Consider the following 27,868-nt stretch of genomic DNA (forward strand, 5'->3'; position numbering starts at 1 on the left):
CGTTTCGATCTTTGAATCACATGAACATGTGGAGCGAGACGCTCCTGTGTGCCACGTGGCTCTTCTCTATTCTAGACTGCTTTTTCTTCACCATTAGCACAGTAGATGAGAATCTTGTGCTCATGTTCTGTACATCTTTTAAAACCCACTTGGTATACTGTTGTTCTTTGGAGCTCTCTGTGTATAGCTAGTGCTTTGTGAGGGCTGTTTTTTAATATGAATTATTCACTCTTGAGAGTCACACAGACATGGCCCCTGCTTCATTTAAAAGGAGCCCCCTCACTTGCTCCTAATTTTACAGCTGGCCTAGCAGAAGCACAGCAACTAACCCCTGGGTCACATTTCAGAGAGGGAATACCCCTGACCTCCATTTTCACATTAAAACAGCGATAGCTACCAGTGTGAATACATACAACGAAAGGTTACTTCAGACTGCGGAAGCTAGGCATGATCAGACGGGCATTGATAAAAGTTTGCCCCCTTATTCTTCCTTCTCTTTCAGAGCCATTAGGGATGCCCTACGGAATATTGACTGTTTCTGTGTCAGTTTGATCAGACCTGATGTGCCGACTGTTTGACTGTAATGCAAACAAAAGCAGCACATTGTTAATCCTGCTCATTAAAGGAAACAGTTTTGGCATATTTCGGCTCCTCGTCGAAACTGCTGCAGATGAATTGACTGATTCTGACAGGCTTCGTTCCAGAAGATGGAACTGAGTGTCCATTAAAAATAAATGGCTGTGCACACATTGGCACAGCACAAAAAGATAGCACAATCTTGTGCTAAAGTTTGAACAACCCTGGTCAAATTAAGTTTTGTTGACACATCCTCTTCAGATTTTCTGCAAATTTTTTGTACAGTTTTTTTTCTACAATTTGTTACATAGAAAGCAGTAATTGTGCATTGACACATGTGATGTGTGTTCTATGCAGAGAATATGTACTTATTTTCACTTCAAAAATCAACTTATCAATTTATCCCAAACCTATGCAAACCAACTCATACAGGGCAGTTAATGTCTATATTACAGAAAAAACAAAGCATCCTTGTGTGGTTGGGATAGTATAGTGGTTAACACCTCTGCCTTCTACACTGTAGACTGGGGTTCAATCCCCCACCAGGGCAAGCACCCTACACTATACCAATAAGAGTCCTTGGGCAAGACTCCTAACACCACCTTGGCCTACCTGTGTAAAATGGTCAAATTGTAAGTCGCTCTGAATAAAAGCGTCAGCCAAATGCCGTAAATGTAATGAGTCCATACAGTCCCTATAAGCAAAATAAACTACAAAAACAGTCTATTTTGTATGTGGTGTCATGAAAACTAGTTCATATATCCTCCTATTAAACCTACATTGGTTTATCCTCACCCATCTATTTACACTGAAGTTATTAGCAGTGTGTCAGTCCAGACTGCTTTTTGAATCAGATACAATGCAAGATAGCCAATGCGTAGAGATTTCGTATATTAGTCTTAAAGGTGCAGAAAAAACCCTGGTTAGTTCTGAGGGATAAAATGTGGTTGGAAAAAATCATGTAAAAATGAATTATGATTATAAGTGGTACAACTGTCTAAACGTTGGCCCTATTGTCAGTTTGGTTTATTGAGTTTGATCAGTGCGATGTTAACCAATGTGGGCACCTTATAGCTGATGTAACAGAATTGGTAGTCGGTGTTCTCTTCCAAGTGCATTGAGATGGCCAGTGATATTGCATTAGAGTTTGAAAAGATGTGATGCTTGGCTTTGGAGATGGTAGCCTTCACCCTCCCAGTTTGGTGGCATCGAGTGATTGGGCGAGGCCTAGCTGAGCTAGTGGGTGAAACTGTACAGGAGTAAACTGGGAGAAACTTCTGTAGAAATAGAAGGACTGCTGTTAGTATTTGAAATGGAAGCAGTTTTTGTTGATGTGTAGTTGCTTAACATGTACTATCTGTGAAATCTACTTACTAGCTAGATGTCTGGTTAGTTTGCTTGCTAGCTAGGATCATTCATTGTACATTACCAGAGCTTTCCTGTGTTCATAAAAAGTTTTCTTGTACACTAATGCCCTGGTCTTCAGGAGATATTCCGGGTGTTTAATTGTATTTCCTCCAAAACTCAAGCGAGAGTGCAAAAATGTAAACTATACTTTTGCACCAATATTAAGCTAGACCTAGATTCTGGTTTATCCTTCAGCAAATAAATGCAAGAGTATCTAGAGTAACAGCCAGCTTCTCACAAAAGCAAAGGAATAAATAGATCTTCTGAGAACTTGACCATGCTAAGGTAAACTGTTAAACTGCTTGCACAGGGAAAATACAGCATCTGAGTAAAGGCAGATTGATTCCAAAATGAAGAAGTATCTCTGGAACTTCCAGTTTTCCTCGCAACATGTGAGAAGGTATCGATGGATTTGATCTTTCAGTCCTGGATTCAGAAAGGGAGTGCACAAGAAACGCTCTGAGTGAAACCTTGGCTGCCATCCTTTGCACGAAGGAAAATACATATGTAAAGCTGTATAAAGAGCTACAGTTCCTAAAGCGTGCATGTGGATTTATTTGTGTTTGCAAAATAGTGGGGTTCTTGCTGTGGTTACGGTCTTGAGTAGAGTGTTCCTAAACAGTTTCAGATGTAATGGGTGAAAAGAGCCTGCTTAAAGCTTAAATCATTTAAGAGCCTTCCACATATTACTGTAGGCATGTCCTCTTCACCTTTTCTTTAGAGACTGTGGAGGCTGTGTACTACAATCAGATGACCTGTGTGCATAGTTAATTAGTAATCTGGCAATTAACCTATTTCTTTTGTTGAAGAAAAAGAGCAACAAATGAATTCTCTAGGCGATGAAAGATTCAACATGTTTGGATTGTGCTGCAGAATGCTGAGAGTGACATGAACATGGCCTTAGCCTGAGTTACTTCAAAGAGCAGACAGAGAGCTTACTCTGGGTGTGAGGTCATCTCTTATTCAGCACCAAGCAGTAGGCCTCTTGCTAAGGGGGAAAAAAAAAACTCTCGAAAATCCCTCTCCCAGGCCTCCAAACTCCTCTGCAGCTTGTTAGCTCTTAGAAAATGATTAATTGACAGTGCCTAAAGAAACTTTGCTCAGCATCCGTCTTGCCGAAGTGCTTCGGCTGCATTATACACGGCTTGGCTTGTTGGAGCCTAACGGCGACGAGAGACCAAATTTCCACAATATGTACAAGCACCCCAACAACCGATGCAGCCAACGAAGGCACGGTATCAAAGGCTAGCTGACACTTTCCTCTGCATTTCCAGTCTCGCTGCCAATGTGCCTATGTCACATTACTAACCGCTAACAAGTGGTACTGCTAACCACTAACAAGTGGAAGGGTGCAAAGGCTACAGTAGTTCCGCTATCTCTGGAATGCAATCCTCTATTCTGCATGATCTAAAAAACAACAGCAACAACAAAAAAGCTTTCTTTAGATAAACAAGTTCAGAAGTCCAAAAAAAAATAAACAAAAAACAAAAGAGTAGATTAGATAGCAGTGGTGCCTGCTGGCACACATGGACTCATCCCAAATCTGCAAGGCCCTGGAAGGCAGCTTGGGCAACAAGGAGCCAACTTGAGATGCACTAGATGGGACGGTTTTCAGTGGGGGGGGGGGGGGGGGGGGGGTGATGATTGGCGTCCTTCCAGGCTGGGGGAGTGTTGAGTGGGGCTGGGAAGTGGCGCTGGCAAGCGGCACGCGTGATGGATGTGCGGCGGCTCCCTTGCGGAGCGGCCAGCGCAGCCAGACAGCTGCGCGATTGTCTCAGGACGCGCGAGCGCACAAGAAAGAGGCTGGCAGAACCATCAGAGGCTCCTTCTGCCTCCAATCCTCCCTACCGCCCCAGCCCTGCTGCTTTTGTCCACAGGAATCCAGCAAGCCTTGGCTGCACAGCATACAAACACACGCATACACATGCTGCTGCAATCGGCTTGAATGATAAAGCTTCCCCAGAGCGTGACTGTGAGCAAGAGAAGGCGGTTAGGGAGACGAAGAGCGCCCGAACGTTCCAAAGTGATCTCCTGATAGAGACTGGGGGTTGAGCTTTATGGTTCATTCTTTGCTAATGCCATGGAAAGCGAACCCGTCCAGTGGAGTAATCTCATTGAGAGGCGAGACAAGGATTTCCTCACAGAAATATGAGCAGTTAAGCCTCATGTCTTGTGGAGTATGATGAGGATAGTGATGTCGAGACAAATCGAGACAAATCAAAGAGAATCTCATGTTTGTTTGAAAGTCTCACCAAGCGATGAAGTGGAGGCCAAGGTATGGCGCTTATGTAAGCAAAGCAATACTTAATTTTCTAACAAATAATAGAAACTAAATGCCTAAATACTAAAACAGTTGGTTTAATATATATATATATTATATATATATATGTGTGTGTGTGTGTGTGTGTGTGTGTGTGTATTTTGCATTGCCGATAAATATTGAAGACATTAAAACTATGAAGGAACACATATGAAATTGTGCAGAAAACAAGTGTTAAACAAAGCATAATATGTTTTATATTTTACATTCTTCAAAGTAGCCACATTGGCAGCTTTGTACACTCTGGCATTCTCTCAGTCAGCTTCTTGAGATAGTCATGGGACTGGGACTTCAATACATACAATTCAAGTAAATGGATAAAATGGCATAGGTCGCTTTCATTGTCCATGCATGAAAAAACACATGCATAACAGCATAATGTGTATAAATGTTCAAGAAAAAAACAAGTTTGAAACAAGTATGACAGTGTCTTACAGCAGTGTGTTGGTTTACTGTCACTGCATGTTTTGCAGAGTCCATTTTTGCATAATATTTCAATATGGCATCATTTATATTTTATCATTAAATATTAAAGTGATAGCATCTAAGCTAGTCCTATTTATGAAAAAGAAATTTGAACTTCCCATAGTGTATTTCATCAGAATTTGTTGCAAAAAAAAAAGAAATTGCAGGCCAACCATTTAAAGAAAGTGGTTGTATGTACAGTAAAAAAATTACATTGCATAGGAAAAAGAGTAGCATGAGTTTTGTCAATGTAAGTGTTCATTTCTATAGACAACAGTATGTCACACAGAGCCAGACATTACTTAAGTAAGTCTATTTGAGATCACTTAACAACTTTATGTGGTTTGTTTTGTGATGATTTAGACATGCACTTTGCACAATGTTAAGTGGAAGTGCACACTAACCTCATAGCTCTATTGCAAACTTTGGACATCAAACATGCCTTTTAGTGACAAATGGAGGATGAGAAGAATTTGATTTTTGACAAAACCATTGTATCATCAGCACTATAATGAGACAACTGAAACCAGTCAAGCAAGCAGCTCCAGCGCTGTGAAAGAAATAATAACATTTCGAAGGTACACAAGCTTGTGCATTATTAATAGAGAAGACTTTCAACTGCCTCACCCCAAACTCTTCTCAATAATTCATCCCCATGGAGACACATGTCAACTTGTGAAGTTGGACACCTCATGAATTCCAAATAAATTATGCAAAACAAGAAAAAGACATCATTAGGAACGTTTAAAAAACAAAAGGATAGCGCTTGAAATCTTTCCAACTGATGCTGTACATTGCTTGATATATTGGCTTTAAGCAGTCCAGATTCAACATTAAGATTCATCTATATACTTGGTAGCTTTTTTTAATTGGCTTGTTAAAGAGTTTTTAATTCTGGCTCAAAATCCACCACATCAGGATTAATTAAGATATAAGGAAATTAAATAAATATGACATGAGCTTTCAAAAGCAAGATGCAGTTCTAATGAGGATCTCTCGTCTCGTCTCAGTGTGATCAAATATACAGTACAGCTCATTCATCAATTAAATAACACTAGGATTAAGAGCATGCTGAGCGTCAGGCATGGAAAGGGCAGAGATGGTTCCAATGCTTTAAAATTCATTTAACAGCATGCTTTGAGTGGTGAGTTCTGGTATTCTGTGATATGAATAACATGCAATAAGTGGATGAAAACATATCATGCCTATAATTGCTGCTGTATACAGGCCGCATTAAAATACAAACACTTCGCCATGAGCATTACTTTACTGGATCCTGTCATCTGGTGATGCATTATTTCTTCTGCCTACACTTTGTAAGAGATAAACTTAACTATGATAAAGAACAGTCATGTTGTATATGGTCAAACATACAGTACAGTGTTTGACTGTAACTGGGAGCGAGGAGGCGGACGCATATGCGGAGATAAACGACTTTTATTAAGGGCAAATCCAGGGTGGTGGTTGATACAGTCCAGGTTCAATTGGCCAATATGAAGAGCAGGAGGGACAGACATAACAAAAATAAACAGGTACACAAACAACAGGGCTGGAAGAAAAACAACATACATTAAACCAAACATCAAACAATAAACAACATCCCAAACAACAAACAAAAAAAGACCAGCAAAGACAAGGGGCAAACACAGGGCTTAAATACAACAGGGACGATGAGGGACAGGTGGAAACAATCAGGGGCAGAGTCATGAAACAAGGGGCTGGACTAGACGGAAAATCAAAAAGCACATGGACTAGACCAAAACACAACACGAACACATGGACAGGACTGGGAGGGGCCAATCGTGACACTGATCTTTTTAAAGGGTCTTAGTGTCTCTTGTTCATATAAAAGTAATGAATCTCTATCTTTGTGAAGCATATACACACATATAAATATTTGGCCAGTGTTTCAACACAACTTTCTTCAAATTTGTTCCCAGAGACACACTACAGCAACCTTTTTCATATTTCTCCTGAAACATAGCCCAATAAAGTTATTCAAGGGACATTCCAACCTAAAACTAACTTTTGATATTATGACAACACTGTGATGATGGGGTTGACACTTCGGGCCTCGCCAATACCATTTTACTCTGAACTCAAAATGGGGAGGGTGTTGCTTTCCCACTTCTGACACCAATTTGAAGTCAGTAGAGAGTAATACAAAGGAGTAGCCATACTTGTGTTGTAAGAAATGCTCTTTTTTGCACATACCAGCAGAATAAGCACATAATAGCACACAAACTCACAGGGGAGGTCACTACCAGCCACAGACTTAACTTTGACGACGACCCTCTCTTCACACACAAAGCCCACATAACTAAAACCACAACCCACACAGAGCATAAACACATACATGTAACCTAAACTAATAAACAACAACATTAAACCCTGCCACAGAAGTTTGTACGTATAGATATATAGATAGCCGATCAGAATGCAACTGACAAAATCCTGTACAGCTTTAGCCAGTTCTAAACAGTGTACTCGCAGTCTTGCAATCCTCAATTGCATACATATGCGAGGACGACATGGCTAAAGGCTGTCCCAGTTCTTATTTTGGCAGCATAAGAAGTGCTCACTAGCCCCCTCTACATGTCTTTATATTGTGGCTTTTAGTAAAGACCACAACAAGCCTCTTACCCCAAACTCCTTGAGATACAGATGAGGACCAATCAGAGTGTTTTGTTTACAGCTGTCTGGCCAACATTGTTGCAGAGGAAGCTATTCAGGTGTGAGTGAAAAAGCATTTGTTTATTAATTTAACTTGTCATTAAGTTGCATTATTCTTGCAATCTTAATTGTGCCACTGTACTTAAGTCTGTTACAAATGCACAGATTTAAACCAAGCATCCTTAAGGTTTCTTGCCCTACATGTTTGAACATTGTTCATGTTGATGTTGCCAATGTGGACTTTGAGGAGGACTCTAGAGGTCAGGGACTAGGCTGTTTCTCTGTGGGTTGAACATGGCATTAATGACCACAAATAACAAGGAATAATTCGGCTTCAACTGGAGACTAAAAATCTATGAGAAAATCTAGCAGCTCTTGGGCAATTTGGAATGAAGTGATATGGTGGGTTGATATGTTTTGTAACATAGTTAGCTAACAGTCATGTAACACTGACACAAATGGTAGCATAGTACAGTATGCTAGCCACTCTCTGTTTTAGCATATAATGAAAATATGCCATTGGTGTGGGAGATTATTGGAAAGTATTTTTTAAAAATTATTGTGACACCTGCTAAGGGCTGCACTGCTGTTAGAAGCTCAGGAGGTATGGCCATGCAAAGTGGCTGTTGGGATGTGCCATGCTCCCTGGTTAAAAAAGTACTGTTGCAATTGCTGTTGTTGTGGACACTATTAGTGCAGCTGTTTTGGTTAGGGTTATTGTGACCAAGGGTGAAGGGCTACATTGCATTGGAAGAGTCCACTCTCCACATGTATTGTGTTCTTCTGTGTTACCCCCAGCATGTGTGTCATTTTGCAATTAGCTCTGGGCTGGGCAGTTTTCCTGCTGCCTGTTTGATAAAAGAGCATTCCCCTGTAAGTGCAATGCTTTCTGTGTCTACTTTTATGCTGATGCCATAACATGTCAGCAAAGATATAGACCCATATTCATTTACCTTTTGCCAAAATCATGTTGCAACCCTCAGGTTTTGAACTACTGCCCTAACTCGCCTGATTCAGCTCAAGAAGGACTGATGTTGAAATGAGTGAGATGCAGAGAAAACATAAAACTATGCAATGCAGGTGGACCACAGGTGTGGTGTCAGGTGAAAACATTGGTCTAACCTATTGGTTATTGATGCCCATTAAAGTCTGTCTACTAGGAACAAGTCTTAAAACAAGCTCAGAAGAAATATAATTTCAGATATCAGAGAATTCTTAAAATACCCAGCACATTTATTGTGTTCACAGACATATGTAAATATATAAAAATGAAATGCAACCAGTGTCTCCGGAGTGGCTGTACTGAGGCAGATTACTTTTCAATGTCATATTTCAACCTGTTATAATTTTTATTGACTTCATTGTCAGTTGGCACTGCTTCTTGAGCCCCTCAAATGAATCAAATCTACCATTGGATACTGTGTCTATTTCCACACACACATACACTTAAGCTTAGATTCTTTCTGAAAATGCATTTGAATGATCATGTATAAAACATGCAGCGCATGCTAGTCTCTTGAATAAGCACATTCAGGCCCATATGCAAGTATTTATCAGCATAGTGCATGTATAGAGATGCATTATGAATAGTGAATGCAACACCTGGGTCGAAGCAGACAACACACATTCAAGGTTGTGTGGATGTGTAGTCTTTTAAGAGCTGCATGCTAATAGCCTTCATTTCTAGTCACTACTTGCCTTGCTGCCCTTTCAAATGCCTTATTGTGGTTAGTTTAGCAAATGTTTCTAGGCTTTGCAAAGAGTGTCAGAATGTTAATGTACTAGGCTTGATAACTTTACTTAATTATATAATACGTATGAATGTAGGGTGGGGGGGTGGGGGGGTTGCAGACCAATTCCATTGATAGGCATTGAAAGAATGTTTTGTTCATTAATGGAAAAAATCTGTAAAATAACAGTCAATTTCGTTTCTTACAAATACTCTTTTTTCTGCAGTTCAACACTTTCAACTAGTTATTCTGGCATACAATATTTTACCATAACAGGAACAACCACTAAAATGAACACAAATGTCAGTGAAATAAAGGTGACAATTTACATTTGAGAATTTACATCCTCTTACTGTAAACTTACAACAGCAGTTTTAAAATACGATATATTTTTTGTTTTATTTACATATGGAAGTCCTGAAGAGTAAGATAAAATTTGTTTTTGTTAATGGAATATTTGTTGGAAAGTCCTAACAGTTTTGTGTGGGCTACCAGCTATTAGGCAAATGTAGCTTACTTATATAGCTAATAATAAAAGTAACTTAGTAAATAGAAGCTAACACCCAAGCAATTAGCAAACTGCATAACTCAACAATCAACAAATTGCCTGAAACTGTGTAATATTATTAAGTAATGTCAAATGTATTGTTATTTCTAACATGGACAAAAGTACAGACCAAATTGTTCATTTTAATAGATACTACAACACAACTGTTCAAAAGGAATAAATCAGAAATGAATCAATATTTTCAATATTCTAAAACTAATGTGGTTGCAGAATAGTGTATTTTGGTAAGAATTTACTTGAATGCTTCATAACATTGACATGACTATGCCATAAAGATGTCATGTGCTGTCATAAGCTGTCATAGTGTCATGTTACCATTACCAGTGATGTCATGACAGATGCTATTACTGTTTGATGTCATGACAGCTTATAAACATGCAACTTTTTGCTTTATTCTCTAGTTCTTTATCCATTATCACATCACACATTACACATTTGTCATGAAAATGAATGGCAATGGTGTAATGACACTATTATATGTATTACTGGACATAATCTGTCAGGACAACCCCTGACAGCCTATGACATCTGCTATGACATGCTTATGGCATAGTGATGTAGCCAGGTTCAACTAAAATGTTACCTAATTTTTGATGTGCTCAGAATGATAAACAAACAAGTATAAGATTTTAGAGTGCCAGAGAATGCTGTCTAACATCGTAAAATTAAACCATAATAAAAATTAATGGACAGAATTTTTAATATTATAAAAGACCAGTTCAATTCTCAAGGCAGATGACTTGAAAAAACAAAAATTATATGAACAGATAATTATAGTGCATTATTTATCCTTTTTTTACTTCTTGTTGTTATCTAAAACAACGAAAAATATATATATTTTAAATAGTTTATAAGATTTAAATGTATGCATTATTAGAAAAACTATAAATATGGAAAGTGATTCCAAACTTTTAAACAGTACTGTCAGAAACAACATGTGCATGTTTATTCGATATTACTTAACAACTTGATGTAATTTGAGGCAACTGTGTAAAAATTCAGGCCTGGAGTTTGCACAACAGTAATTGGTGGATTATGAGCTTCCATTACTTTTTAGATATTTAGGTTTTATATCTTGGCAAAGCTGAATGAAGTAAACTTCTGACATCTGAAATCTTCAGAAAGGAGCAAGTTGCCAAACATGTCACCAGAAAATAGAGCCAGGAAGCAGCCAGCAGGAATGTTTACATCACTTCGACTGGCTGATAGTTCATCAAAGCTGGGCAGCACATATGGCCTAAAAGCCAGCCAGCCACTGCTGCACTGTGCATTCAATATAAAGGACAGTCCATCTGGACATAGAGGGCGTTATAAAGGATAGCTCCTTCTAAACACTCCCTCCCCTCCAGCTGATCTACAAACAGCTCTGCCAGAACTGTTCTTACACGGAGATGGAGGGCAAAGCTTTAGGAAACTGCTGTGCATCTACATTAAGAGCATATATGTATGTCTACAGAATGAAATTGGCCATCTCGACCTTGCAGCGCTTTGGAGAAGACATTGAATCTTGAGAGAATGAATTGAAGTCACTCTTGATGTCACAGTATAGGGGCTGCACTTCTATAGCCACAACTCTATAGACGAAGCTAAGAATATAGCACAAGCTAACCCTTATTTCCCAAAGTAGGTCTAGCCCAAGAGCTGCTGAACCCTGACCAGATAGCGGCCGCACGGCCAGGTCCATTTAATCTCTGCATGGAAATGAAGCAGTCATGGAGATGGGCCCGCTACAGAGGGGGTCACTTCAGAGCTAATCAGACTGATCCATTTAGGTAGCTCCATGAAAAGCATTGAGTGCATGCTACACTATAGAGGTGCCCTCCATTTGCTGTGCTTACTTACACATGCACAATTTTGTAAATGAGGCCAAGGGACCGCACTGGAGTCCACAAACATGTTTACATAGATCAATGCAGAGCATGTGCCATAGCCAAGGTGCCTTATGCGATGGGGAGACGGAGTAGGCCATTTAACCTCCACCCTCCCTAATGCGCAGACTAGCCGTCAAAGGCCTGCTATGTGCACTTTTCATATTGTCCCATATGTCTCTAGGGGTTAAATATCAGCTCTAATATTTTCCACTACATTACATTTAATATGCCGTTCTCCTGTGAGATGTTTAAACTAATATTTGAGATGAATCACCTGTCATTAATGCTGATTTTATTGCCAAATAGGAATCTATACAGGATTGGATATCTGCATTGCTTAACTGACTTAATAAAGAAAATGGGGACAAAAATGACTGTCTTGAGATGACTATCAGGCTTGATCATATTTCAGTTGCATTATTACTGTGGCAGACATGAAATTAAAATAAGAAGACAGGTTGTACAATCACTGCATTGATACTGACAAAAACAGCACAGAGTCTTTTTTAATGAATCCTTTTTTCATTGCATATTCTACAGCAACCAGCTATATGGTGTAAGAGTGCATAATAATAACATAAAGTTGTTTTCAGATAACATCTGCCAGCTGCATGCTGGGCTGAACAGCTAATGACTTGAACGCACAAACTGGCAAACAAACCAACAGGATGTAAAGCAGCATGGATGACTTACAAGGATTTGATTCTTCCTAGGGAACTGAGGCTACAGAGGCTCCATCATGATTGGCTGCACAGATCAAAATATGAACAGAATATTAATAGGTTTCATAAATGTTTATAGTACAAAAGTACTGTGTTTGAAAATAAGATGGAGACATTTGAATTGGGAAAATGATGGTAGAGCACCAGTGGCATAGCTCGATTTTTTTTTTTTGGGGGGGGTTGTAGTTAGAAAGCATTATGTCTCAGAGATATTGCTATTGCAATATATTGCTGTGATGCTACTTAATTGAAAATAAAACAAGTGAAACTAATAATAAAAAACGATATAATAAAAAGATAATAAATATGCTAATCTCACATTTCACACTTTGTAGTCACTGAAACAACTGGTAGGCTAATTGATCCTAACTTTTACAGCAGTTGGAGTAGATATCTGAAGTGAATGGTTGAAGGAAGTGATTTTGTCTTCTCAGTAGTGAACTTTGTTTTATATACCATGGATGAATGTTGGCTAGGTAAATAGAAGGCTATGATAGGAACTGGCACAGCTAGCCCAGCTAAGCTCCTGTAATCCAAATAAGCGGTCGAGGTAATGGTGTTGCTGTAAAAAAAAAGAAGAAATACGTTTTTCTGTGCCTTCTGTTCCATTGTTTTAAACTGTAATGAACACCTGATAATGAACTGTAATGAACTGAACACCATTGGTGGTGTTCATCCGTATAAAAGTTGCCAGTGTTATAACGGCTGCTGAAAATTGGTGGTGATCAGTGCAGAGCTTTGGCAGTCATTTTAATTTTTTTAAGGTGCTGCCTTTCAGACTATTCTGCATTATAAGAGCACAGGACAAAATAAATTTCATAACATTTTCTTCAGCATTCACATATTGTCTCTTTGCCCCATCTAGTTAGCAGCATCTGTATGCACTGTCCTGTGTGTTTATTGTCTGGTGTATTTATTGTATATTCTGCCTTCATTTCACACTGGCTGGTATCTTATCTTTATGGAGTCCTGTGTAATGTGCTGCTGTTATATGTTGCACCATAGCCCTGAAGAATGACATTTCATTCCAATGCAAATAAGCAATGACAATGAAGACCACTTGGCTTGACTGGAGGCCTTTTTTAGCAGACAGAAATCTGTTAGCTTCCAAGTGAGAAGAAAAAAATAGTGTTTGCTAAGAACAGCGATTCTCTAGCTAGCTTGTTTTGTTTGTGTTATTCCACACTGTAAATTTAGAACGGATAGTTAAGCAGTTTGTCCATGGATGTGCATTCTCATTATAAGATCATGTTCAGCCCCACGAGACTAACGGTCAAAAGAGACTAACAGTTCAACAAAGGGTTGCAAAAGAGATTCACCATAATAATAATAGCGCTACTGCATTTCATTATCAGAACATTAAATTGATGGATTAGCACCACACATCAAAAACCTATTACAGTGTGACTTGAACCTGCACATTTCTTCTATATCTAATAGACACAGCTTCATACTACATCTAAAGCAGAGAAGCCAAATGCTCTGATCGCTTAGGTGACCTCCTAGTTGTAAGCCATCCCTCTACTGACCACCTGACAGAAACGAGAAGTCAATGTCAGGAATAATTGAATCCATTCTGAGGCTGTGTGCTTCATTTGCTTTCTCATCCTTCCATTTTCTCCTTTCAGTGGGGGTCCACAGATCCCCCCTGATAATTCAATCGTGGGAGCTGCTGAAGACACTCCTCCTGGTCAGCAGAGTGGCCATGCTGAAAAAGCTCCTGTTTCACCATTGCAGTGCAATTTCATCATCCTTGGAGAAACTTTGACAGACAGTTCTTGCATATTTCATTGACATCTTTTTTTTTCAAAGCTTTGGAAAGGCTGGTATAAATAATAAGCACATCTACAGCAAATCAAGGTGAGATGGAGAAAAGAAAGTGAGTTATGGGGTCAGCTCATCCACAGCTGCTACTTCTCTCTCTCTCTCCCCCTCTCTCTTCTTGCAAACTCTCTTTCTCTCTCGGCCGACTTTGACAAGACAAGACACCTGAGGCATTCCTTCAAGCTCAAAATATCATAGAGCGCTGTCTCATCAAATGGAACCCAGCATATTGTCTGCCTGTACTGGGCTGGAATTTCTTGGAATTTCTTCACTGTCGCTTTTTTCTCCTGCGAGGGGAGACTTTTGTGACACATGATCTAATGTGAGAGCTCAATATCCCCTAGGAATGAAAGGATGATGGAGAGATGGGAACATCTGTGCCAAAGACTGAGAGATAGTGACAGAGTCTTGAGTACATGATCATCAGTGTCCCATCACTGTAGTTGTAATTGAGGGGCACATTGACACTTCTGAGCTAAATGGATGATTGAGATATGATTGATGAAGCTGTTAAACCTGCAGATATGTGATGAATTTTTGTCATAGGATTTCTGTGTTTCTCCTGGAAAAACTTATAGCAATACTCATTAGCCATTTTATCAGGCACATTCACCAAACAGAAGCTTAATGTATGTTTACATTTACTGACTGGAGCCCATCTGTTGCAGCACATTTTATCAGACCCCCTCTACTCTGTCTGTCACAGGAGCGGGACCAACGAACTGGCTGTTCTCAGCACAGCATCTGATATACTGATGCTACTGGGGTTTTTACACACCTTACTGTCACTGCTCGGTTGAGAATAGTTTGCCTACTAAAAAAATATCCAACCTACAGTGATCAGAAACTGACCACTGATGACAGACTAGACAATGACTAACACAAACTGAGCATGGACAAAAAAAGCTATATTGTTAGAACAAAAAGGTATTGCACAGGTACAATTTAGCCCATCAAAGTACAAACAATGGTTTGAAGGTCCAACAGTTCACCTTAAATGTTTTTTACCCAGGAGGAAGAGGCGCTTATTTGTACCACTCCACAACCTAATGGTTTAAAACAAAGCAGCAAAATAAAAAGCCTGGAGACAAGACAAGGTATGTGGAATCAATACAAATTTTAAAAATAGAATTTCAATGGAATATGGCACAATCACGTTCCCTGACTACAGGTACTAAAGATGTACCCTTAAGGGTATCACAGTGACAGTTTGCTATCTTCTCTCTGACAGTGTATAACAGCTACAACTACATGGTGTACCAATAGAGTACGTCTTTCTAATTAAGCAGCCAGTGAATGTGCACAGTGTTTAAAACCTCCAGCAACATGCACTAATGTGCCAGTACAATTTTGGTATCATTGCTGTACTGAGAATGGTCCACCACCCAAATACAAGCTTCAGTTCAAAAAAGTTATGTGAAATGCTAAAAACAGGAAGCAGCAATTAGTCTGTTTAATCTCTATTAAATTTAAAGCAGCACAAAAAAATGTTTTCATGTGACAGGTTTTACCTTGTCACTTTTTTGTAAATGTGCTCCTTCCAATTCTGATGCTGCATCACAACGCCAAAAAGTTGGGAAAGAAGCATGTTTGCCACTGTGTCAGTTCACTTTACCTTTCAACATTTAATAATGTGGTTGGTAAAGTGTAGTGGGTACCACCTCTGCCTTCTGTGCTGTAGACCGGGATTCAATAACTCACCTGGGCAAGTACCCTACACTGTACCAATAAGAGTTCTTGGGCAAGACTCCTAACACTACCTTCACCTAACTGTGTAAAATGATCAACTTGTAAGTCGCTCTGGATAAGAATTTTTGCTAAATGCTGTAAATGTTAATAAACATATGTGGACTGAAGGCTCAAATTGATCCAGTTTTTCAGCCGTTTTCCATTATATCTTCTGCTGTGAAACTACACAGATCTTTATTGTCATATTCTGCTCTTCATAATGTGCCACACATTTACAGTGGGAGACAGGTTTGGATTTTGGTTTGTGGGACAGTCTAGCACCTGCACTCTCTGATTATGCAGTCATGCTCTCAGCATGTGTAGTATGTGGCTCAGCAGTGTCGTGGGGAATAGGGCATGGACAGTTTGGAGAAAGACGTTGCCTAGAAGGCAGCATGTTGCTTGAAAATGTGTATATTTTCAGCCCTATTGATGGCTTCACAAGTTACCCATGCCATCGTCAGTAATCACTTTCCAAACAAAAAACAAGTATCCCCATTTTTTTCAAATTGTATTTTCTATGCACAACAACTGCACTATACATTGTGTGATTTCATAATGAATGGACCAATAAAAATGCTCCAAAACTGCTTGGAATAATATCTCTTTACATCAATTTGCATTATAAGTAAAGAACATTTTTGCTTCTCCTGTAAAGTTGAAACAAAAAATATCCTGATACCATGACAGACCCTGACTTTTGTAACTTTACACTGGTAACAATCTGAATGGGCCTTTTCTTCTTGGCCTGGAGAACATGGCATCAATCATTTCCATTAGTGACCTAAAAGGTTGTAATAACTGGCCAGTGGTGGTCCCTTTCCACTGATGGAGGGAATAAAAGGTGGCTGAACAACTGTGTAGCACCACATGGATTGCAGTCAGTAGATGTAAACCTGCAAAGTGCATCTATATGGTAGATGTATCTGCTAAAGTGGCTAATGAGTTTAGCTACATGATACATGTATAGTCCTGTTAGTACATGTTTGAGCTGGATTAAACACTACCAGCTGTCTTTCATCCTGCTCAGAATTTCGTTAAATCACATCATTTATACCTTTCTTGTCTGTGGTTGCAATCCAGCTCAAACTGATGTGCATGTAATCCTTCTCAATTCACTGTGTAGTCACATTACTTCATCAATGCAATGAACAAAAGATAAGCCAGTTGTAATGGGAGATTGCTAATTCGTTGCAGTTCAGTTTTCTGGTAACATTTGAGCTGATTTTAGGGATTCTAAGGATAATGTTAGGCAAAACAACAGTTGTAGTGTTTTTTACCATTATTTATTCACAGTAGTGCTGTTGAGCAATCTTGGCAAGGCAGTCATGTTCGAGGGCAGGGGTAAAAACATTGCAATGCACTTTACCCTGTGGTGAAGCAGAAGGCAAATACATTTTGACCTGCAGTCCTCCAACACTGTCAGTAATCTTTGCTCCTCAAGTGGGGATTTAAACCAACAACCCTTCGTGTTACTGCAGAAAATTGAAAAAAAAAGAAAAAAAGAAAAAGTGTAGTGCATAACTGAGTAACTTCAAGTCAAGAAATGACTGAAGATTCTTGGTTAAAACATCATTTGTGTATGAGTGAGGCATTATTGCCTTCCGCGTGGTCCAATATTATCTGCAGTCGCAGGCTGAGCTATAATTTGGTTTCTCATCTGCTAATCTTTCCACGTCTAATGAAGTATCCACTTCGGAGCTGGAGAACGGGCGTCATCCATTTCACTCAGAAGTATCCATTAATTTACACAAATTACTTATTATTCACTGATTAATAAACACGGCTCATTTCAAGGATGTCCTTATGGAATCATCAGTAAGGAGAGGAACATCTCATAAGTCCTGCTAAGGTTATTAATGTTAGAATTTATGCCAGCGGAAGCATCGCTTGTAGAGAGTTCCATAAAAATCATTTCATTTCTAAGAGACAAATAAAAAAAACAAATACATTATTCATTGGCTTAAGCTCTATCTGTGTAGAAAGTAATTTTATAAAAACATTGTTTATGTTACCTTGCTAGACTGATCTCCCCTGGCACGAACATGCAATCCAATTAGTTGGCAGGGTGAAACATTATTGATTTCTGGTACAAAAGAATGGAGAGACAGAGTGAGAGTGGGAGAGAGGGGGAAAGAAAGCAAGAGAGAACAACAAAACTACACAAAATGCATTAATAAATTGTCTGTCTTGAAAGCATTACATTCTTGACCATGTTAATGTAAGTTATATATGCCAGACAATACATTTATTCATGTAATTAATCAGTTGTTTGGATACAGTCTACTTGCTGAGGCTGCGACATAACAGTGGAATAGCTGGTGTTACATAAAACATACTGCATTACTCTTTTGGATTCATAAATCAGGTCCACTAACAGAACCCATAAAGAGACTTCCTGCATAAAAGACTGAATATTCATGCAAACAAAAGCCAAAGCGGTGGCAGTGCAACTTTGATTTGGCTAACATCTTCGACACAATTAGTTTCCAGGTATAAATAGCCTGGGGATGTTTGCATGAATTACTTCAGGCTTAAAACAGTTGCGTGGCATTGGGCAGTGCTGCTCCGTTTTTTGCTACAGAGCAAAGCTACATGGTCTCCTAACACTAATCCTTCCCACAATTGTGCCTTGCTCTGTCTCGTTCCATAGCCAGCACCGTTGTTTTCTCTTCAATAATCGCATAGGCAAGTATAACTTGATTAGACTCCCGAAAATCCAAGGGTAAAACTATTGATTGTGACCAAATGGAATTAATCTAAAATACAATTATGCCAGCCCATCTTGCTCCAGCCATTTTTTTTTGTTTTTGGTCTGTGGCTTTTAAATCAGCTGCCTCCATTCACAGATACACACGGAGCAAAAACCCAATCCAATTACCCAGATAAATAGGACTAATCATGCAACCAAAAATTTGAATATGAGGTTTAGGGGCTGGTCGATAAGCATTATCGTCTCACCCCTGCACAAATTTACAGCATAATTTCAGATAACATGGGAAGAGAAAGGCAGCAAATTGAACAGATAAATAGTTCGACACTAGACATTAACATATGGATTGTAGGGGCCCCCGTGATAAGGGGGAGACATTTCATTAGGTGAGAGAAACATTCCATTAAAAGGCTTCTGTAGGTCTGCAATTTCCATAACTCATTCGCCCGACCTGTGTTACAAAGGTATGACTTCCATTGTGGAATGGGGAAGAGGGTGACTTTCAAAAGCGTCACTCCAACATTGGGAGGCCCCTGACAGAAAGAGCTGGCAGTGTATTGTATTAATGGAAGAGACTTTGGTTAGACATTCACTCTTGACCAGTTCATTTTTATTCAGTTGCAATTACAAAGAGTTCTCATCATGGTAAAAATCGAAACTAGAAGAAACCTCATTCCCTCACTTCCACTGAGATGACCTTAAAACATTTCACAGGCGTTTACTGAGGAAAGCGAATCAAGGAGCTATTTTTATCTCCTATACGTCACATATCTGTATGTGCAGAATAGCTTACAGAAATTTGATATGAAACCCGATGACTAACATTCTTGCTGAGCTGGCGGCTAGACGAGAAATATGAGAAAAACTGCTTGATCATGAGATAAGACATGATACTGATGCGAGTTTGGACTCCTTTCTCAGGCCAGTGTATGAAAAGCACAGACTCAAAAGGGTCTGAGGGTATCTGACAGGCTAAGAGCTGGTTGAAAGCCCTCAAAGATGCATAAACCATCTTATTCCTGTAATCTGCCCTGAAGGAATGAAAAAATGGAATGAGTGGCTAGACAGTTATGTAAAGCCTGAACATAGTTTAATTATGCACTTCATCTGATATGGAATGGATTTCAGGACAAAAAATCATTACTGAAACATGTCCAGGATCCTATCATCTTTGCGTCATGTGAACATTCCTCTAACACCAAATTCTGAGCCAGTGAGCTTCACGTGCCTGACCATGTTATGAATGCTGAATGGCTTATGAGCCAATCATGATTTTGTCATGACAATAGCCAAACATGGGCAGGAAACACACTCTCCAAGCTCTTGAGCAATGGCATAAAAACTAGGACTGTGACTGGAAATCATATTAATGAAATAAGACTGAAGAAATGAATAAGAATAAAGACTGAAACATTGCTTGAAGAAAAGATTTGTTTTGTCAGAAAACGAAAGCAGTTTGAGTGAAGGTCTTGTATCATTTGGCCGCTATAGAGCTAGCCAAATTCCCTCAATCTACCAAAATCTGCTTATAAATGCTAATAAATGTAGTGACACTTCAACATCTACCATATCATCAAAAATATTTTTTTATTGAAATAAAAAATGTTCATGGTAACTTACACTCCGTCTAATAAAAAACAGCATACATGTGGCATACACATTCCTGACATGTAAGCATGATAAGCATTCAGTTGTTTACATTTATGGATGGTTTACACCATATAATCTGATGAGAGATGGTAATATACACATATGACACATCTAACCATTGTTGCACACTCTGGGTACTCTGCTTTTTCTCATTCTGGGAGAAGCTTATGCAAATTAAATCAAATCAGACTGTCAGAAATTTTTGACTGCTGCATCAAATATTTTCAATTTGTAAAATGTCTGCCCTAGATCTGCCTTAGTCAACTGTAAGTGCTATTATTGTGAAATGGAAACATCTGGCACCAAAAACAGCTCCGAAATAAAGCAGCAGACTACACAAACTCATAAAGCAGAGCCTTCGAGTTCTGTAGTGTGTTGTTGTTAAAATTATCTGTCCTTTGTTGCATCACTAACAGCTCCAAACTGCCTCTGGAAGCAACATCAGCACAAAAGGTGTGCATCTGGAGCTTCATGAAAATTCCTACAGACAGACAAAAATGTTGTAGAAATCCTTCACAGAAAAGTGTAGGTTATTATAGCCAAAATGGGGGAAGGCTGGGGGGTGGGCAACTCCTCATTAATGCCCATGGCTTTGGAATGAGACGTCCAACAAGCTCATAGATGAATGATGGTAAGGTGTCTGAATACTTTCGGAAAAGTAAATGTATACTTTGACTATTCGAGACATTATTGCATTTTTTATTACAACCCCAATTCCAGTGAAGTTGGGACGTTGTGTAAAACATAAAAACGTATTACAAAAAAATAAAAAAATACGATGATTTGCAAATCCTTTTCAACCTATATTCAATTGAATACACTACAAAGACAAGATATTTAATGTTCAAATGGATAAACTTTATTGTTTTTTGCAAATATTCACTCATTTTGAATTTGATGCCTGCAGCACATTCTAAAGAAGTTGGGACAGGGGCAACAAAAGACTGGGAAAGTTGAGGAATGCTCAAAAAACACCTGTTTGAAACATTCCACAGGTGAACAGGTTAATTGGAAACAGGTGAGTGTCATGATTGGGTACAAAGGGAGCATCCCTGAAAGGCTCAGTCGTTCACAAGCAAGGATGGGGTGAGGTTCACCACTTTGTGAACAACTGTGTGAGCAAATAGTCCAACAGTTTAAGAACAGAATTTCTCAATGTGCAATTGCAAGGAATTTAGGGATTTCATCATCTACAGTCCATAATATCATCAAAAGATTCAGAGAATTTGGAGAAATCTCTGCAAGTAAGCAGCAAGGCAGAAAACCAACATTGAATGCCCGTGACCTTCAATCCCTCAGGCGGCGCTGCATTAAAAACCGACATCATTCTGTAACGGATATTACCACATGGGCTCAGGAACACTTCAGAAAACCATTGTCAGTGAACACAGTTCGTCACTCCGTCTACAAGTGCAAGTTAAAACTCTGCCATGCAAAGCTAAAGCCATATATCAACAACACCCAGAAACGCTGCTGGCTTCTCTGGGCCCGAGCTCATCTGAGATGGACTGACGCAAAGTGGAAAAGTGTCCTGTGGTCCACATTTCAAATTGTTTTTGGAAATCATGGACGTGGATGGTGTCCTCTGGGCCATAGAGGAAAAGGACTATCCAGATTGTTACCAGTGCAAAGTTCAAAAGCTAACTTACACATCTGTTTAACTTGCACATCTGTGAAGGCACCATTAATGCTGAAAGGTACATACAGGTGTTGGAGCAACATATGCTGCCATCCAAGCAACGTCTTTTTCAGGGACGTTTCTGCTTATTTCAGCAAGACAATGCCAAGCCACATTCTGCACGTGTTACAACAGTGTGGCTTCGTAGTAAAAGAGTGCGGGTACTAGACTGGCCTGCCTGCAGTCCAGACCTGTCTCCTATTGAAAATGTGTGGCACATTATGAAGCACAAAATATCACAACGGACACCCCAGACTGTTGAGCAACTGAAGTTGTACATCAAGCAAGAATGGGAAAGAATTCCACCTACAAAGCTTCAACAATTAATGTCCTCAGTTCCCAAACACTTATTGAGTGTTGTTAAAAGGAAAGGTGATGTAACACAGAGGTAAACACGCCCCTGTCCCAACTTCTTTGGAATGTGTTGCAGGCATCAAATTCAAGATGACATTTAACATTAACATTTAACATTAAACATCTTGTCTTTGTAGTTTATTCAATTGAATATACGTTGAAAAGGATTTGCAAATCATATTCTGTTTTTATTTATGTTTTACACAATGTCCCAACTTCATTGGAATTGGGGTTGTATTAAAACAATCTTAGGCATTAGTTTAAGCACAGATCTTACAATTCTGCACAAACATTTTGGTGGGGGAAGCAATGGGCATGCATAGCTACTGCAAGTTTTAAAAATCAAAAATAAAACTTTAAATAAAAATGCAAACTCCACCCTAAAACCAACAGATTTGTGACTTTAGTATGCTTTGATTATTATTTTAGTTTTTATTGTTTGAAATCTGACATCTGGAGGTGCTACAGCCTCTCAGCACCTCTTATTTTGACAGTATTTACGGTAAAAACTTAATTGCTTCATAGTAATACATGCAAGCCATTTCAGTAATACATACAAGTCTTACATACAAGTCACTGAAAGCATTTATGTTGTGACATACATTTGATTAAAAATTATAAATGAGCTCAATATTTTTACTGATGATAGCTGTAACTGTAAAACCCCTATTAAAAGCAACCACTGTAAATGAGGGAAAAAAAAACACTGCAAACACATGACAATGAAATACTGTAACGCTGTGGCACAATTACCAAATGCAGTGTCAAAGTATGCTTTAATTGTGTACGAATGAGCTATTGCCTAATCGGTAGAGCCAAACTGAATTTGTGGATGAATTTATAAGGGCACTTAGACCCCAATTTCATTGGAGGCTTAATGATGCCGATCGATGGAGGCTGTGTATCCGAAGGACAAACACATGTTTTCATTCTCCTTTTGCCTAATGACTTTGTGTCGCAATCACACCCTTTAATCAAGTGTGACAGCATTGGAGCTCTGAGGCGCAGGCAGAAGAAGATGGGCGCCTTGGTCCATACTGATCCAGAAACAGTGTTCTACAGAAGCCCTGATCTGAACCATGGTGAAAAAACAAAATTGGTCTGAGATCAGAATAAATGGGGACTTTATATCAGCACATCCAGAGCCATGCTGCATCAACCGCATCTCATCTCATCTCATCTCATCTTATCTCACCACACAATCCATTCTCCACAATAAGCCTGCATGACATTCCTCCTTTGAAAGACCAGGTTCCAGCCACAAGCAAGGCCACTTTAAGGCCCTGAGAAGAGCTTTCTGGTCCTGCATGTTGCCTTCAGTCATGATGAGCAATGTTTGTGTTTTCTGAAGGTCACTGGAACGGTCACTCCTACCTGGTTCAAGCTCCAGGATGTGCTGTGTCTTTTGATATAACGAAAGCTCTTATCCCTAGGCTCAAAGAGAGAGGATGCAGGCTCTCTGCCGGAGATCACAAAGCTCTGCCCCATCACATATATACACACCATAGCGCTCCCAGGCTCCGCACACACCTGGCTCTCTATATTTATCATCAAATAAAACAGCCTGAAGCCTCTACGTTTCCTGTTCTCCACTGCTGCTCGCCACATCTCGGCATGATGGGGAACATGCAACATTGTGACAAAGAATAAAATAAATGTCATCTTATTTACTGCACTGGATGCAAATGCATTGCGGTGCACACTTAAAATGATGGTTGTTCAAGGGTTCTTCAGTAAAGAAAATGGTTCTTTACAGTAACAATTGTAACACTAGAAGAAGAACCCTTTTGGTGCAATATAGAATTCTTTTCAAAAAGGTGCTATATAGAAACATCTACAGCATCTACAGAACCAAAGACCCCTTTAATCATGGAAAGAACCCCTGAAGTACCATCATTATTTAAAATGTGTAGGTCTTTAAAACATGCACCAACCACCAAAGTCAGTTGTAAATAATGTATTACAAGGTATGGAGCATCACAGACTAGTATCTGTAGTCAAAAAAAAAAACAATTAATAATTAAGAGACACAACAACAATTTGGTATTTTAAAAAAATGCATATTACTATCTTTGTCAGTTGACTACTGATATTCCTACAACTTTTTTTTTTTTTTGGAAGTTTTGCAAAAGAAAACAAAATACATTTAGACATACAAATGAGATATTATGCATTACATATGCATAAATGTGCACATTTGTTATAGCAAAAAACCTATGTAACCTCTTGATTTAGCTTAGAATTAAAATGTTTATTACACTGTTAAGATGCAATCCAGAGAAGTGTTAATGTTAATACTATGTTATTATAAACCATTTTTCAGGTCATATTACAGTACAAAATCAAGGTTTGAGTATTACATTAAGACATTCTTCTATAATTTCTTTAAGAATTGGGTTATGAATGGACATTGTAGGCATTCAAGAAGCTGAGATTTCTGGTTGTCAGTATGGAGAAAAGCTGATTTAGAGAAAAATGATTGAAAAAGATTTGCCTCAGAAATGCTGTTGCTTATGAAATCTCAGAGAACATTCACAATTTGTGTCATTGTCGCTAAAACAATTGAAACAGACATATTTAGATATTTTGGGAAATTAAGCTTTTCAGTGACGTGCGTGTGTCGAATAGATTCAATTTTATTGTCATTGCTCAGTATAAGTACAAGGCAACAAAATGCAGTCAGCATCTACCAGAAGTTCAATAGTCCAAATGTGCAAATGTGCAATAACATGCATAAATATGATGTATCTATGAAATATATAACTATATGAACAATATATACACAATTATAAATATATCTATGAGTTATACATACATGTATATATACACATAATACTATAAATACAATATATACAGTATGTGGGTGGAGCTAAGTCTTCATTAGTATTGCTAACTTTTGGAAAATATGTTTAATGCAAGTGGATTGACTGCACGCTGACGTGAACATTTCTGTTGCATTCTTACATTTTTACAGTCATATTCAAAAGTTTGGTTGAAATTCAATGTTTTGTTGACGTCCTGAGTGGAAATTACATAGTCTATACAGAAAACTCACTTCTGCCCATTTTAATGCATGTTTATTGGATTGATTTAGCTTATGGAAAAAAAACCCAAAACATAAAATGGGACCTGGTGAAAAGGTTATGGCACATTTTATATATTATATAATTTTTCCTCAAGATGTTAAACTCGCTCACTAAATGTTGCAGAAAGGTGCCACATTTAGGTTTGTTTCCTGTAGAGGATGCATTTAATTATTTTCATAAACATAAACATCTATCTCTTATGGAGATGTTCGAACTATTTACTTTAATCTATATACAGTTTATTTAAATATCTGAAAAAAATATTGGCAGGACCAAACTTCCTGCTGGTAATGTGTTGCCTTAAGAACAAAATGTTAGCAAACAACTTTCTCTCCAAGGCCTCCTGCAAATACACTTTAACATCTGGCATACCTTAATTTATCATATATCATTAGAGAGGGAAGGCAGGCAAAAAAAAACATCTTTATCCTTTAAATTGAATTTAATCTCAACAGTCTTTTCAGGAGGACAAAATGTTAAGATAAATGCCTCTGCCTTTTGTTTTATGAATACTCTGCATAAAAGGTCCTAATTATGCAGGGATAATAAGGGGAAGAAGTTAATGAAAAGATAAATCATATGTAGTAAGTGGAGAGAATGTTTAATTTTTCATGAGAGGTACAATCAAACACATGGCCCCATGGTCCTGGCATACACAAAGACCATTTATGTTCTGCTGAATAATCACAATCTATTCCTAATGAAAAGAATGAGCAAAAAACAGAAACAGTCCTGTCTTCTCTCTTGAAGAACTGGCTGAATAGCTCTCATGTGTGGCTGTCATTTTAGGTTCATTTTAAGTCCTTGTCAATCAGATCTTATCTCATATCAGTGGAATTATTTCTTTAAGAAGTGCTTCCAAATTCACATGGAGACATTGTGCTATTCCAGGCCTCCACTGAGGCACATTTTACCCTAATCAGCAGCCTATCTGGACTCTGTGACGGCAAATACTTTAAAGGGAAAGTTCATTTTTTTGTACTTGCCCAGAGTCAGCTGAATTGATCTGTAAGAAAAGCTCATTTTCTTTTCTCCTTGTGTTCAGACTAAAGATAGAGCTGGGCCAGTGCACTGCAGCACAATGAATGGAGGTCTACAATAACAAAGCAGGGAAGAAACATTTGTATTCTTAACAAAGACATTGTTTACATTGTAAAGAGTAAAAAGTCTTAGCCAACCAAATCTTGAGTTGTTATAAAGTCTATTCCCTTTACCATTAGATGTCATGCAGTGCTACATTTTTTTTTTTGTAATATTTAAATCTACAGAAAGATTATATGTTCATCATATTTCCGTTTATATAAAAGTGATTCATTTTAGTAGTGCCTAAAATGGCAAATAGTTTGTAAATTATCATTTTCATTTTAATCAACGACATCATGCCCAGTTGTCCAACTGTAAAAGAACAAACTATTACTAACAATAACACAAAGAGCTAGCTGACAGTTACAGGCATAAGCAACAGCTACACCTATGTTGCATGGTCTGGCACTTATTTTTGAGAAAGTTATTAAGCCAGCTAGCTAGCTGGCTAATCAATTCCTTCAGTAATGTTAACAGACAGACAAGTTCAATTTTTAATGAAGGAGTCACTTTAAAACAAAAGTGCACTGGGCCCGGTGTAAAAAAACAGAACACTCCTCTCTGCTAACATTACATTGAAACTGGCATAGAGGTTCTAGTGTTAAGCTCTGTGGGTAAGCAGATCAAGGTTTATTTATGAAGCAAACTATAAGGTAAAATATTGGCGTAGACAGCTGTGTGCAAATGTTTTAATCCCTGATTTTCCAGGTGAAAATAATTAACACATCTTCTAAAGAGACTTAAATATTAAAATTTTAGTTTCAATTTATTTGCTGGGTTTAACATATTAGAAAAAACTAAAATGTACAACAAAAATGTGCTGTAACTTTTCTATAAGCCACACTTTTTTCCCCCAGTATGTTAAATTTAGCAAATAAACACTAAATGCACATTAAAATGTGTTTTCTTTGATATGCTTTGTTAAGCTATTTCACTTAAAAAGTCAACAAAAGCTCATTTGACCAGGAACTCTGAAACTTTTGCATATGATTGTATACTGGCTTATTGTGCTGTAGGACATTTTTGAATTTGTTGTATTAGAGGTGCTTCTAAGTTAATCCAACCAATAAAGCTGTAATATTAGCCAATATAAGCTATAAAATGTGGCATTGTATGAATATCTGCATGTTGCTGTTGAAGACATCATTGTAGTTGATTCATCTAGCAGATATTGTTGATTATTTTTGATTATGTAGAATCAATATTTTTTTCTGTTCACTATACTGATTGCAGCAACTGTAGAAATACAGCGATTCAATAAACCTGCATTCTAACAGTCCCCTGTGAAGCTTTCTGGCAGTGAGAAGCATGCACTCAGATCTACTATCTGTGATGTTGATATATATCTGATCTAATAAAGCAGAAATAAAAAAGTAATGTAGATTTAATTGATCATGTTATTTTAATGTTGACCTATTTT

The sequence above is a fragment of the Pygocentrus nattereri genome, chromosome 10 (genome assembly GCF_015220715.1).
Source record: "Pygocentrus nattereri isolate fPygNat1 chromosome 10, fPygNat1.pri, whole genome shotgun sequence".
Lineage (NCBI taxonomy): Eukaryota > Metazoa > Chordata > Actinopteri > Characiformes > Serrasalmidae > Pygocentrus > Pygocentrus nattereri.